Genomic DNA, 4,946 nt, shown 5'->3' with positions numbered 1-4,946 from the left:
AACAATATCCTCATAATGTCATATCTCATTGTACCATGTTGTGCACAATAATGGTGGTTGATTGTAACTCCTACAAAATCTGATTCCACATGTCATTCCCATGTGATTCTAAGATTCATCATTGTGTGCACGTGAAGAGACATGTTACTCCTAAAAATGTAGTCCTTCATATTCCTCATGTTGTAGCGTCCATAATGCCGAATCTACTCATTTACATTAAGTTTGTTGCGATGATACTTACGAAGTGGAATGGGGGGCATAACATCTCCTTTGTACTTAACATCCATCCCAATCTGGTGATCACATAGTCTTGGATTGGGTGTTGTTGGAGGCTAAATAATATTTAGGCATAGTGTGAAGGAATATAGACAAAGAAAAGAAAGAAGGGTGCTAGATGTCCCATGCCACAAAGTGTTGATGCATGTTGTACCTTGGTTTCCACAAGGATCACATAGGCTTAGCTAACAAGAGCCATAGCCATGCTAACATAGTCTCAACATAGGTCAATTCCCCCATAAGATCATAGCAACTAGCCTTCTTATTCATTTGAGTTCGAGTCCTCCAATCTTGGACTTACAAAATTGGTTTGGATGGAGAATGTCTCAGTTACAACATTTCTATTGTGAGTATAAGACTTGAGGGGTTAATATCTAGAATATAAACTTGATGACCTTTTGATTCTCTTATGTTAAACTACCTTTCAACAAATCTACTACCTAAGGGCAATGTTATTCCCAAATCAAGGGAGGATGCCAAGAAGATGATCTCCAAGCTTGGTTTCGACAATAACTTCATTCGTGCTCGCAAAAATGATTGTATCCTTTTCAGAGCAAGTCTGAAAAGTCTATCGTTTGTCATATTTGCGGAACATCATGCTTTAAGGAACATAATTTCCATAGAAAGATATTACGACATTTCCCATTGTCACCTCGAGCATGTCACATATTTCATACTCTTGGCCTTTCAAAATTAAAGGGTTGACATTCCATGAATTCTAGTATGAATTGCCTTATTCAGATTCTAGCCAATTGTCTAGCACTTAAACACATAGATAATAAATGGAAAGACTTCAAGACTAAACCAAGAAACATAAAACTAAGTGTAAGACTAGATGATGTCGCTCCATTTTCGATGCAATCAACATAGCCAGTGATTGTAATTAATTACAATGTATCACCATACTTAGGAGAGGTTTAGATGTCATTAAGGCAACCATACTAAGAGGAAATCAAGCCTTTAAACTCCATGGTGTTATGGCATGAATTATTCATGACTACCCTACATACGACTTTTGTTAAGGTATTGGGACAAAAGGCGATAAGGCATGCCCCATATGTGGTGATTGGTTGAGGTGAACCTATTGTAAGTTTTTAACAAGAATGTGTACCTCAGACATAGATGAGTTTTAGAAGAAAATTACCCTCTATATAGTAAAGCCCAAGCATGCCATTTTGATGGTATAGGAATTGGACTATAGGACCCCTCATTGATGTAGATGCAGAGAGTCTACTTAACGAGGATGACAATGATCAACATAGGCATGCATAGAAAAAGACAAGCATGGAACCTAACATGTCAGATATGGTTAACATTATAGTATTGGAAGGACTTAAAGATACGTGATTTATTAGATCCTATGCATATATTTAAGAATGTAGGCCACTCCCTTTGGAAGCAGATTGTAGGTCTTAAAGATACTTCTACATCAACAACATCTTTAGCGGAGTTTGGTTCAACACCACACCTATGGCCTTGAGACAATCCCACAAGAAGTATCTCGGAATACCCTAAATTGGGTTTTAACACAAGAGGAGATATATCGACTAAATGCATGTATTAGATCTATCTGAACTCACATAGGGCTTCCTTGTATAGCATCTTCATAGTGGATGACATGGTGCACTCGGGACTGAAAACACATTATTGGTGTCAATTTTATTAAGTTAATTTCCTCATTAGCTTTATATATCAGAGATTTCGTGTAAATGCAAATCTAGAAATATCTAATGTTAATATGTTTCTTAATTTGCAATATATTTTATTGCTAATTATAGAAGGTTTCTTGACACCGACCATATAGAGCATCATCTATTAGTTGGTGTCATGGCATGGTGGATTTACTCAAAAGAAATCTCCATTTGCGAAATACTATGAACGGAAAGGAAAGTGATTGAGCTTGTGTTATGGTGTTTGAATATGTGTGGAAATATGTATGAGGACCTGTTGAGCTATGCTTAGCAAACCACACAGAAAGAATGAGAGCAAGAAGATGAACAGATTCATATGGACGCTGTCGTGAAGAAAACCGGTCATAGGCGAAATCAGAGGAAAAGACGCATGAACCGGTTCTTACATGGGTGGACGCGAGAATTGATATTTTGTACATAATTCGTAATTACGTCGGCTGATTTAAATACTAGGTAGTACACATTTATTAGGGGATTTGTGCGTATCTCTATCGAAAGGGACAGGGAATAAAGCGATTGGACTAGGGAAGAAGGGTCTCCCCTTTGCGAACTATTTAAGGAAGGAGAGAAGGAAGAAAGGGTATCGCGCGTTGGCGAGGACGAAGTGCTGCTGCAGAACCGAGTGCCGAGCTCTCTCTCCTCCGATCATCGTTCTTTGTGGGTGTTGGGAGTTCGCTGCCTCTGCTTCGTGGACAGCCCGTGTGCTTCCAACAGAGGCTCTCTCTCTCTCTCTCTCTCTCTCTCTCTCTCCCCCCCTCCCTTTTTGTTTCTTCGAGTCGAGTGGTTGTCGTCTGTGTGCTTCCTGTTTCTTGCTCTTATTTTCTTTCTGTTTGTCTGCAACTCTCTCTCTCTCTCTCTCTCTCTCTCTCTCTCTCTCTCCTTGGTCCAAGACCCCTCGTGGTCCCGCCTCTTCCAGCACGCGAGCGCAAAACTTCGCGACATAATTGGTGAACCCGACGTGAATAGGCGGCAAAGGAGTCAGAAGATGAGGGGATCGGAGCTAGCAGAGGCAATGGCGGTAACCGTCGACCGAGTGGTGAGTGCTCGCGAGGGGATGGGTACCCTCGACAAAGCCATTGAATCGATCGTCGGTAGCATAGGCCGATTCGGTGGGAAGAATCCCACAAGTTATTTGGAGGCTTATTGGGCCGAAATGATCATGAGGGATATCCCGGTGGACATGCGGCTGTCCGGATTCCCTCGGGTGCTGACGCCGAGCATCCATGCGAAGGTGCTCGAGGTGCTGGCAGGATGCCAGACTTGGGAGGAGTTCGAGCTGCAGCTCCTCGAGAAGTACGGGTTTGATGACTCACTTCGGTTGTCGAGGCGGGACTTCATGGCGTGGGTAGAAAGCCCCAGAAAAGGGAGGAACATGTCGGCGCTCCTCCAGGAGTTCGAAAAACGATTCGCGTGGCTGTCGACGCTAGACCGGACCGTGCTCGAAACGAGTCGAGTACTATTGTTTGTCAAGTCGGTGGACGCGCTCGACAGGGAAAAGGTGGGTTCCCTATTGGAGACGGACGAAGGGCTCACGGCAGACTGGGTCGTGGTAAAACGGATCTGCAGCCGTTTCGACAAACGACGCGACTGGAGCGACGAAAGCTTGTCGGAGTCAGGACCGGTCCCAACGAGGAGGCTCGAGGAGCCGGTATCAGTGCTAGCCGGAAGGAAGGAAGAGACCCGAATTTGGCTAGAGTCGGGGTCGGCATCGAACGACGTGGTCAAAGGCCCATCTGGAGGAGCGGCTCTGGAGGAGCTGACACAGATGGTGCGCGACCTGCAGATCGCACAGGCCCGGAGAGATAGTGGCGAACAACCTCGCGACCGGAGGCCACCGGCTGGGTAGCGGTGCATGTGGTGTGACGCGATTGGTCACATTCGGAAGGATTGCGCGGATTTCGCCGACGCACTCAGGACTAACGTGGTGTACCTCTGGAATGGGCGGGTGCACGTGAGCGAGATCCGGAGAGTCGTAGAACTAAATATGGGGCGCAGCGGAATGAAGAGGTTGATGGAAGAGGCCGCGGCACCGCATGTAGAAGCCGTTAGCTACTTAGTCTCGGCGGGAATTCGGGTCGGGGGTGATGAGACCCGGAAGGCGAAGGACTCCGGATTCTGGCCGCTAGTGCTGGAAGGCCTCTCTGGAGTTTGGTTGAAGAAGGAAGAGGTGGACCGCGCAAAACAACGGGTCCAGGAGGTCACCGGATGGGACGATCCGGTCGAAGAGAAAACGGGCTTTTTAGAAGCCGCTTGCCAGAACTACGAGGTTCTAGTGGAAGACAAACGGGCAGGAAAGGCCGGAGGGGTCAGTCCCCCGCAGAGGTACGAGACCCGGTTCGGACCGAAACCGATCGGTGCCGGCAACCTAGGCGCGCCGGATGGGAAGAAGCAGGCGGGGTTTCGGTTGAGCACCGAAATCAAGAGAGCAACAGACCTACGGAAGGTCCTTGAAGAGCGGATCCTCGACAGTAAAGTGGAGTTGTCATTGCGGGAGGTGCTGGGAATCGCCAAGAGGGAGTTCCACAACTCCATCATAGACTTGGTGAAGCGGAAGAGGCTCTTGACGGAGCCGGAATCGGAGAAGCCGGTGGAGGTGCAAACTATGCACTTAGAAGACACGTCCCTAGAAGACGAGTTGGCGGAAAGCCACTACGCGAAGCCGCATTGGGCCAGGGCAACTACGGAAACCCTTATGCGGATCGGCGACGTTCCGGAACCGGTGGTGGCCTTGGTAGACCATGGATCCGAAATCAACCTGATGTCCATGGATTTCTACAAGAAGGGTAAATGGCCGATCAACACCAAGCATGGGTGGAAGATACGCGCGACGACGCGTGCTACGGAGGAGCTGCATGGTGCGTGCCCGAATGTACGCGTAAAGATCGGTGACGTTGCGATAGATCAACATTTCTTTGTGCAGGAAGCATCCTCACACCCGGTGATTCTTGGCGAACCGTACATTACAACAGCACGCATGGA

The 4,946-nt window shown here is 47.0% G+C and overlaps 1 pseudogene; it reads left to right on the top strand.

Annotated features, from left to right (window-relative positions):
• Positions 1-685: 685 nt before the first annotated feature.
• On the top strand, positions 686-1,756 carry LOC147867501 (uncharacterized; annotated as a pseudogene).
• Positions 1,757-4,946: the final 3,190 nt, after the last annotated feature.

Source organism: Azolla caroliniana, unplaced genomic scaffold (assembly GCF_043228905.1).
Source record: "Azolla caroliniana isolate FFs.n. ecotype wild unplaced genomic scaffold, voAzoCaro1.0.p SCAF_2, whole genome shotgun sequence".
Lineage (NCBI taxonomy): Eukaryota > Viridiplantae > Streptophyta > Polypodiopsida > Salviniales > Salviniaceae > Azolla > Azolla caroliniana.
This window is presented reverse-complemented; position numbering and strand designations above follow the sequence as displayed.